The sequence below is a fragment of the Triticum urartu genome, chromosome 3 (assembly GCF_003073215.2).
Source record: "Triticum urartu cultivar G1812 chromosome 3, Tu2.1, whole genome shotgun sequence".
NCBI classification, from domain to species: Eukaryota; Viridiplantae; Streptophyta; class Magnoliopsida; order Poales; family Poaceae; genus Triticum; species Triticum urartu.
This window is the reverse complement of record NC_053024.1, coordinates 201,124,732-201,135,542: the sequence shown is the minus strand read 5'-3', so window position 1 is coordinate 201,135,542 and position 10,811 is coordinate 201,124,732. Positions and strand designations below refer to the sequence as shown.

Sequence of the window (10,811 nt, the reverse complement as noted above, 5' to 3'; positions counted from 1 at the left end):
GGTTGTCAATCCCTTCACGGTCGCTTACGAAAGTGAGATCTGGTAGAGATGATAAATAATATTTTTGGTATTTTTGGTATAGAGATGAAAAGTAAAAAGTAAAAGCAAAGCAGTAATATAGTAATGGAGATTAATATGATGAGAAATAGACCCGGCAGCCATAGGTTTCACTAGTGGCTTCTCTTAAGAGCATAAGTATTCTACGGTGGGTGAACAAATTACTATTGAGCAGTTGACAGAATTGAGCATAGTTATGAGAATATCTAGGTATGATCATGTATATAGGCATCACGTCCGAGACAAGTAGACCGACTCCTGCCTGCATCTACTACTATTACTCCACTCATCGACCGCTATCCAGCATGCATCTAGAGTATTAAGTAAAAAACAGAGTAACGCCTTAAGCAAGATGACATGATGTAGAGGGATAGTTTCATGCAATATGATAAAAAACCCATCTTGTTATCCTCGATGGCAACGATACAATACGTGCCTTGCTGCCCCTTCTGTCACTGGGAAAGGACACCGAAAGATCGAACCCAAAGCTAAGCACTTCTCCCATGGCAAGAACAACCAATCTAGTAGGCCAAACCAAACTGATAATTCGAAGAGACTCGCAAAGATAACCAATCATACATAAAAGAATTCAGAGAAGATTCAAATATTATTCATAGATAGACTTAATCATAAACCCACAATTCATCGATCTCAATAAACACACCGCAAAAAGAAGATTACATCGAATAGATCTCCACGAGAGAGGGGGAGAACAATGTATTGAGATCCAAAAAGAGAGAAGAAGCCATCTAGCTGCTAACTATGGACCCGTAGGTCTGAAGTAAACTACTCACAATTCATCGGAGGGGCTTGGATGATGATGTAGAAGCCCTCCGTGATCGATGCCCCCTCCGGCAGAGCTCCGGAACAGGCCCCAAGATGGGATCTCGTGGATACAGAAAGTTGTGGCGGTGGAATTAGGTTTTTGGCTCCGTCTCTGATCGTTTGGGGCACTACACCACAACACTGATGTAAGGACAGAATAACTGCCGGGAGAAGGCTCTTTAGAGGGCAGACAAACTGCCGGGAGTTTGGTTCTCCCAGCAGATAGAACCGCCACGAGAACGGCTGCCGGGGATTACTTCTCCCGACAGATAAACTTCTCCCGGCAGTTTTTCTGCCCTGACACATGTATTTGCCGGTAGTTTGTGTTCGCTCGGCAGATTGTTCGGAGCACGTGAAACTGCAATTACCGGCAGTTAAGCCGCCTGTACAAGCATGTTCACCCGGCAAATATTATGCCAGCTTGTTAACTTCACTAGCAAAATGTTCTAGGCAAACCTATTATGTAATATCCGTCCATATATATACGCACTCAGGACATAGCACACAATTTATACATGCACTTCAATCAAAGTAGCATATAGGCCTCATCAAAAACCTTAAACTTAACGACCATATATAAAGAGGTAGTACCACAAAAGGATTACATATATACATTTGCCACACACCCAAAATAAAGTAGTGCCACTAGGGATGTACATATGTTTCTAGATGTGTGCCACACAACCTAAATAAGCTAATTCAACAACCACCAAAATGAGCAGAGCAAGTCTTTACGTTCAACAAACAAGACACAGGTCATTATCACTCCACCAACTTAATTTTAGGTCTTCCAAATCTTCAGCAGCTTGAAGATCTTCCAAACCTTAGTGAACTTGTGCACCTTTGGGAAACCTGCAATAGATCAGAAGATGTTACATATAACAGTTGCAGTCATAACTTAAGGAAGATGTTACAACAATCGCATATAACAGACGGATATATGTTCTAAAATATAGAGCAACCAGTAACATCTCTTGAGTAATCTCTTCTATAGTAGAGAACATGTCCTGGACATCAAGATGTCCATTTTTTTATCATCTTAACAATAGCAAGTTTATCTTCTCATCAAAATGTAGCGTGCAAAGTCTGTACAAATATTAACAGGAAGATGTTAAAACAATCACATACAACAGCCGCATGCCCGACATACAACAGCCGCATATGTTCTGAAACATAGAGCAACTAGTAACACTAGTTGAATGCCCGTGCGTTGCCACGAAACAAAAATAAATTTTTTCAGAGAGAAATTGACTTTAATGTTGTTATAATTTACACTATGTATGTTGGAGGTAGCATATGATTGTTGTGAAAAATATCGCATTGTACCTGCACTTTAAATAAAACCCACATGACCCACACTCAAATTTTCTAGTGCATATATTTGTCATTGTGATTCAGTATACAAAAAGGTTTGTCACTCCCTTGACCAAATCTGTAGGAAAAAGGTAGCCGTGCATTTGGAGTTGTGATTCAGTTGCATCGTTGCTTCGTCCTTGTGTATGTATCTTTCCCTACTCTGGTTAGTCATACTATAGTTACTGTTACATTGATGGTCTCTCCACTGTCGCCTTCGGGTCTGCCTTTAGATCAACAATGGTTGTTTGGCCCCATCATCATCCTACTCGCCATCGCTTCGCCATGATTTATGTACCTTCCCCTACCTTGATTAGACAATATTTGATAAGGTTTGTGTCACTTCTTATACCCACTTAACCTGCCTCTCAACTCACATTTGGCTCTTATTGCTGCGATTGGACTCGTCTAGCATCATCTAAGTACTCGCCCATGCACACCTAATATGGCAAAAATGTAATGTAGTTGCGGCCATTTATTCCATCCTCTTCACTCACTCTTCTTGGTTATCAATATACATAACACTGTTGCGCAATAAACACTCTTACAAAGCAATCATATTTCAAAAAATCTAGAAGCATTTAAATCCTTAGAAAAAATATCAAACTCATAATGTCACTCATTCAACACGCAACCCTCTTGAGTTATATTTCACGCATGTGTCAAACCTTATACATCCTGCCTAGAAATAAGAGAATGGAGTTATTGACTTCCTCGCTTTGTGTGAGGAGAAAAAAGTCACACCTCCTCGAAACTAATGAAGAGAATACATTTTTCACCATTACCTTTAGAAACAATGGATCAAAGAGTGTTGAAGAAAAACACAGATCTTGATGTACAACAATCCATTCATTACTTGTAACAATATTTTCTTTAGATGCATTCAGTGTAAGAATAACAAAATCTTGATGGCTATATCATCCATTTCATGAGTTATTCAGCGATCAAAATAGGAGGGGACAACCTCCCTTGTCCAGGATCTTAAAAAACCCTCTCTTGTCCAGTTCAAAAATTTTGATTAAAGGAAATAAACAGAAAGAAAATAGAAGCGATACCGCCTGAATTAACAAACAGCCCCTCTAAGTATTTGAAACATAATAAAACAAAAAAGGAAAATAATATATTTTTGGGTTTAGATTCAGATACCCACATTGAAGGTATAGACACAAAAAATACATTATGTGTTCACTTGTTCTTCCATACAAAGGGACATCATTGCGTACAATTTGATGTGTTATGCACTACAATTGATACATGCTAATAATATACTTTTGCAATCTTATTTTTTTCTACAGGAACCAGGTTGAAGCCTACCCAAGAGGCAACATAACAAGATTTAAAAAGTAGAAAGGAAATTTTGAGGATGTCAATAAGTTAGCTTGGCTGTACAGCAGCAAAGGCTAAGTACCAAATGCCTCCAACAGGAGGTTAACATTCTAAATAACTTTAGAAACTAACTCTTCCAAACCCATCTCTCTTTGGCCTAAAAGAAATCTCCACACTTCCTTTCTAAATCTGCCACACTTCATAAGAGGCAAGAGAGATCTCCTTGTTGGACATATCTCGATCTAATGAGTTCTTGCTCAATACGTATAAATCTTGCAACTATGTCAGCAATATAGGTAGATGTTTTTCCCTGACTATAGGAACCACATCCAGTGAATAAAAGACAAAACTTTGTTATTCGATAAGTTACACTAAAGGGACCAGGTGTGAACTATAGAACAAATAAAAACTGAAGTGAACAAAAAGGAAACTAATCTCAGGGAAATTGTCTTGAGCAAAGAATTCAAGAAAGACATAGGGAATGATATCGAGGCAATGAAAATGACTTTAGGTAGTAGATTAATTGCTTGGTATGTGATAACACACCTCAAGGTCAGTGGAACATCACTAATCACATCGGCGCTAAATGACTTAATTAGGCCTTATATGAGATAGGATACAGAACCATGGATGTTGCCATATATACTCGGCATTTCCTAATGTTGCATCTTCCAACATTCACTCATTGGCGAGGCCAACATGGCTGCACATTTCAGACCCAGCCTAATTTGTTATATTACGTCAGCTCTGCAGGCACCAGTGATTATGTAGTGTATTAACGTAATACTTTAAGCAGGAAAAATGCAAGTTCTAACATGTTGAAGGAATGGATTAACAAATCAATAATTCTCCCATTGTAATTCTACAAGCAAGTTGGCCCAACAGGGGGGGAATAGAATATGGTTTCTACGCCACAAGAGAAATGTTCAAATGTAGAAACAAACACAAGCGTTATACCTCGAAATGTATAATTACATGTCCAATCTGCAGTCAAATCAAACATGTGACAATCGCCATATAGAGCCAATGAGCAAAGGATAGACAGTCAAAACTTACCAAGTTAAATAAAGTCAAGTTAATTTATAAAAATGATGAAGAGTAGATGAATTACTAACCAAAGGAGTCCTTTAGGATCAAATGAAGCCTGACACGATGATGGAGCATCAGAAGTAAGCAGTATCTTTTATAGATAATCTATGCTATACATTCCTGTAGTAATAAAGTATGAACAGGGATCGGAGACTCACAAAAAGGGAGAGAAAGAAATAATTGTGAAAATGGAAGTTCGTTTTCAGTATGGTCTAGGCGTACCTCTAGTGGATCATGCGGCGATGGTGTGCAAGTAATTGGTGAGATGATCTAGGGGAGGAGAAGGCACACACCATGGCTCAGGGAACACCGTCGGGTGTGGTCGGATGGGTGTGCACAACAGAGATCTGGTGCGGAGCGTTGCCTTATGTGATGGGTGCTGCCACCGTCAGGGTCGCCGCTCGCTGAAAAGCCACGTTGTTGTCAATGTCAGTGGTCGCCGCCACAATGGATGTTTACACGGTGCCGCGTACTAAGACTGTCATGTCGGCGGAGTGGCTGCAAGCCCAATGCCTTTTTGGATTTTTGGCCCCCTTCTTCTCTAGTTGTTACTTGTAGCCCTACCTCAAGCAATCCAAAAACACTTACCCTTCAAATATATATCCTGGCTATCAGGTAAGTTACCTCTGTGATACCAGAAACTTTAACTGTGTATATCAGTTTTTAGAAGTCAATAATTACCTGTTTTATGAAGAAATTACTTGAATTGGACTTTTTAGCATCTTATGATGTCCTTGAAAATGAATGCTTTTGCTCTGGAGGACTGTCCCTAGAACCTAGTTAATTTGAACGAGGATAAAATTGTGTCAGACCATTAGAGGAAAAATGTACGAGTAATGTACCTGAAAGAAATATATATGATTTAGCACTGTCAGAGGTACAACTTGTAACCATATGAATCCTTCAGCGGGCAAAACCAAAAGTACTTAGCACAAGTACACAATATTACTTCACCGTTTGATCTCAAAACATCTTGGCCCGCTGATCCTTTATTAATCCCTCAATATCAACCTAATTATTCAGCCTCTCAAAGTCAGCACCATATACATCTCGTAGGGGATGGGGAGGATAGCAGCAGGAGGAGGGCTAGCATCTGAGGGCCCCTGCTCTTTATCATTGACCATCAATCCTTGACACGTCGCTGTGCTCTGCTCCATGGTCGAAGTTCGTCCTTCCACGTCGGGTTAGAGGTCTTATATAGTGTGCCATCATGTGGTTGAGATATGGCTACATCAAAATACTGAAAAAAGAAGATCATTCAAGCTTCAGCAGAGAGCAAATGGACATGTATTCCGGTTGGTTTTTAAACTCTGCAGCAATTTAGAATATGATTGGATTTTGGACCATCCATTGCTACACTTTTATACAAGAGCAATTCCTCGACCAATGGCACAATATAAACTAAACATATACTCATCTGTCCATAAACTAACTGAACATGATAGTACAGATTATAGAATGAGTCGCCAATGGTTGGCACTCCCATATTCTTCATACAATGACATGATCTATTCAGTTCATCGTCGAACCAACAAGACATCTCATGACATTCACGGTGAAGTGGCAAATACCATAAGAAACATAAAGAAAAAAGAATCAACAATGAAGCTTACCTTCAGACTGCAGTGATCCGATTTGGAGGCAAGGCACGACAAGCGGTCAGGGGAGATGTTGTCATTGGCGGAACAGGAATGGTGGGGTGACATCTCGGATTACAAAGGGATGGGGGGGTGGGGGCAGCAGGCTCACAAGGACCCACACCAATGTAGCATATTGTAGGTGAGGCGAGGCCTGGACGACCCACATCCACAGGTGGTGGAGCAGCGTGCCGAAGAAAAGCACAAATTGCCATTACGATTCTGCAAAGGACACAAAGGACCCACACCAATGAATTAAAGCCAGACTAAAAGAGGGGTGAAACGGTGTTTTGACAATCTAAAGACCAGTACAACCTAGTAAAAAACAAACATCAAACCATAAGCCCTGTTTGCCGCCGCCGCTTGCCAGATTTCCACCGGCGATCTCCTCCGACTACCTGCTCCTCCCACGGTCCCACCGCCTCCCGCCATCCGTTCCCACCAGCCGGTCTCCCGCCGCGCGTTGCCACTCGTCGGCCCCTGCCATGGGAGAGGAGAACGTGGGTGTACCCCAGTACAGGCTACGGGGAGAAGATGGGTTGGAGTGAGGGTAGGAAGATAGCGTTACCTATGCCCTGTTCATCGTTGCCATGGACGCGGCGCTCCTGCTCGTCTCCCTCCCTGCATCGAGCTCCTCCTGGACTCGGTGAAGAATGGATGAGATGGAAAGGGCTTGGATCCACTGCTCCAGTCTAATTTGGTTGCAGTGTGCAACCGCTCGAGGTCGCCGTGAGGACTGAGGAGGTCGGCGGCGGCAATTCCTCTCTCGAAAGCAAGGGATTTGGGGGAAGGGAAGTGGGGGTGGGACGTGCGTACGTGCGTTGTTTTATTTTGTTGTCATTTTTTTTCATGCGACGGGTGGGGAGGAGCCGAGGGGGTCCGTTTTTTTCGCGTGTGGGGAGAAGTTTTCACGTACGGGATCGAACGAGGTGGGGGCGAGCGAAGGAGGTCGAACCATCACGACGTTCGATTCTCCTTTAATAGTAGAGATCTCTAGAGTAATCTCTACTTTAGTAGACAACATATCCTGGACATCAACATGTCCATTTTTTATCATCTTGACAGTAGCAAGCTTATCTAACTTCTCATCCAAATATAGTGTGCAAAGTCTGTATGAATATTACACAAGCACAAGGCCACGATCACACACTTAACATTACACAAGCAAATTTTGAAGCTAGTGTACTGAACAAGCACATATGCAAAATTATAGCATCTTATTTTCACTTGGTACTTTTTCTCTACCAGAACGCAACAGGTGTTTAGTTGTGCTTCTTAAAATTTCGTATGTCGTATACCTTGGCTTCTTCAAAGTAATACAATTACACATTAGTATCGGAACCTGTGGATTCAGTGTGCTAGTCCAGTCTCTAGTGGGCCTTGATATTGAGCCTGACCTTGGATATAAGCTGATTTATTTTGAGTTCCTATATGATGTTGGCACAACATAATAGGATAATGAATCTGGAAATCTATAAATGACGATACCATTTTGTGGTTTTGCGTGGTATTTCCTTAGAGCAATGATGACAACTGTGCTTACAGACTTCCTGCATCCAGAACACGAAGTTGAACTACATTTCTCCTGTTGCGGAATCTGGTGAAGGGATGTATTGGGAGTACTGTGATTTTCACTGAAGCATTGCCTCTTATTGTAAAGATGACTCAATGTTGGTCCCATTGCATAAACAAGCCTTTTAATTTTTGCTCCCTCTTTGCAGGAGCTATTAAAGTTCAGTTACATAAATGATTTGCTGGCTACACAGAATAAGAGGGGAACTAGCTGGACATATATTTCAGGATCTTTTAATGGGAGCTGTTTAGTTTCCTGGTTCCATGCTTTTGTTGGACAAGTTACAAATGAAGGTCCCCTAAAATGGTACTCGCTCCGTCCCAAAATAAGTGTATCAACTTTGTAACTTTAGTGCAAAGTTGTACAAAAATTATGAGACTTATTTTGGGACGGAGGGAGTATCTGAGTAGTGGACAAGCCCACAGATTTACAAATCCAGTGAAACACTATGAACATTTGGTTCACTTTCCTACATCTTGGACAACAAGTTGAATTAGCCTAGAAAAATAAACCAAGGCTTTTGACAAACAAACAAACAAACAAGCTAAAATACTTCATGTACATGAAAGAAAGAGGATCCAGTTATGAGAAATGAATCAAATGAAAGTTGTGAGCATGGAATCCAATGAAAGTCATTTCTCTACATGGTAGAGTCTATCGTGTACATGAAAGAAAGATGATCCAATTAAAGTTTATATTTGTAACCATATTTATTCAACTGACCTCTCTCCAAATTCATGGCTGATGGACACAAAAGCACACTTCTAAAGAACTATAATGATCTGTTTGAATTACTAATTAATACTATATACTGGAATCAGGAGCTCAAGTTTTCTGGACAGAAGTTAACCATGTAGCAACCAAATGAGCGAACCATTACTATCTGCCCTTGATAGTACACACTAATGTAAATATTCAGCCAAGAAACATGTATATTACCTCCTCAGCTTGCTTGTGGTCGCAACGCATTGCCGCATTTGCCATTAACTCACTTCCAACTGCATACATAGAAGCAAGAGTTTTAAGCAATCAACCATGATAGTCATTGTATATTTAATCATAGGACCTAAGCTTACATGCTTGTAAGGCCATGCAATACATCGCGTAACATACAAAAGAAAGTTTACTTCTATTAATAGGGAAAAAAATCTAAATACCATATATTACATTGAAAATGAACAAAGTAAGCTTGCACAAGAAGCAGTTATGACTCATCATTTTGGTTCACTCTAGGGGGTGGTCATGATGTACTCACATCAATATGAACGATGACCAAACTTCAAATCTACTACCAGACTGCAGTTGACACGGCCATATATAATCTACTACGATGGTCACTATTGTTTCGGTAGATACTGATGATATAAGGGCGCTCCTTGGTCAGTGGGTTGTCTCCTGGTGTTGTTCCTTCACTAATACTACAAGCTGCTTATTACATGTGAATCAGTATAAAGTACATAAAGACTCCCAACAGATGAATACAAGAAAAATTGTAGCAAGATAAACTGCATCTGTATAAAGTACATAAAGGCTCCCAACAGATCAATACAAGCAAAAATTAGCAACAGAAACTTCTTGTGTTTGCTTCAAGAAGTCACAATCTAGTGAAGGCATAAACTGTGGAGAAGGTGCAGCTTGCCGGAGGAGCTCCTTGGGGCTCGGGTGAGCATGTGCGGAGGGCTAGCTTGGGGGAGGAAGCTCGCGAGGAGGGCGGTAACTGAGGAACGACGGTGTACAGCGGAGGAGGAAGGTCGTCGGTGGATTGGCTCGGCGATGGGATGCTCCGTGTCAATTGGTGCTCGGCAGCGCCGCTCTGGAGTGGTTGGGGGGCGACAGCGGCAGTGGTCTGGGTGGAGGAAGCGACAGTGGATGCTAGGGGCGGCAGAGGAGCTGCGATGGTGGGCGACGACAGCGTCAGTGGTCTGGGTGGAGGACGCAGCAGTGCATTGGTTGGGGCGGCGGACGGGCTGCGGTGGTGGGGGGGCGACGGCGGCACTGGGGCCGGTTGGGGCGGCGGAGGGGCTGCGGTCAAACGGTTGGGGGCAGCGGCGATCTGGTGCCGGGAACTAGTAGATTGAGTGATTTGGGGATGGCGATGGCGATGGCTAGAGGGCGGCCGCCGGTGGAAGGTTAGATTGTTGGGGGCGGCGGCGCAATGGTGTAGGGCATGGGTGGATTGGGATTTGGGGGGCCAGCGATGCGGTCTGGTGCGGTGGGCCGGCGCGTCTAAGTTTGTTTTGGGCCAAATTCCTTGTCACCCTCGCGCGTTTTTTCCTCACTAGCGCACGCTTAGGGCCGAAACTTTTCATTGCCGCGCCGAAGACGGTCCCCGGCAGAATATGGGCCGTTCTCTAGTTGTCCCGGCAGATAATGGGCCCTAGATTGTACCGGCAGTCAGTGTGCCATCGTTGCTCGAGTTCTCCCGGCAGTTTGCTTGCCCTAAGATGCTTGTACCGGCAGAAATTAATATCCTGGCAGTTTATTTGCCCTTGGTCGGGTATTTCTCCCGGCAGTTAACTGCCCCCAATCAAGTGTTGTGGTGTAGTGGGGGTACGTGGATATATATAGGAGGAAGAAGTACGTCGGTGGAGCAACAGGGGGCCCACGAGGGTGGGGGCACGCCTGGGGGGTAGGGCGCGCCCCCCTACCTCGTGGCCTCCTGTTACGTGCCTTGACATAGGGTCCAAGTCTCCTGAGTTGTATTCGGTGAGAAAATCATGTTCCCGAAGGTTTCATTCCGTTTGGACTCCGTTTGATATTCCTTTTCTTCGAAACCCTAAAACAGGCAAAAAACAGCAATTCTGGGCTGGGCCTCCGGTTAATAGGTTAGTCCCAAAAATAATATAAAAGTGGATAATAAAGCCCAATATAGTCCAAAACAGTAGATAATATAGCATGGAGCAATCAAAAATTATAGATACGTTGGAGATGTATCACCGACGCCCACTAAG

At 42.7% G+C, this 10,811-nt stretch overlaps 1 long non-coding RNA gene across 19 annotated transcripts; it reads right to left on the bottom strand.

Moving 5' to 3' along the window:
• Window positions 1–1,433: 1,433 nt before the first annotated feature.
• On the bottom strand, window positions 1,434–10,070 carry LOC125543590. Of its 19 annotated transcripts, none has more exons than XR_007298596.1 (7): window positions 8,800–10,069; window positions 6,856–6,924; window positions 6,264–6,767; window positions 5,332–5,890; window positions 4,873–5,210; window positions 4,677–4,770; window positions 1,434–1,734 (listed from the first exon to the last, which is right to left on the bottom strand). It is a non-coding gene; the product is annotated as an uncharacterized LOC125543590 (long non-coding RNA). The 19 variants fall into 19 exon arrangements; XR_007298597.1 differs by having other exon boundaries at window positions 6,264–6,509; window positions 6,603–6,767; window positions 6,856–10,068; XR_007298603.1 differs by having other exon boundaries at window positions 6,264–6,924; window positions 8,800–8,858; window positions 9,116–10,068.
• Between the last annotated feature and the right edge of the window lie 741 nt (window positions 10,071–10,811).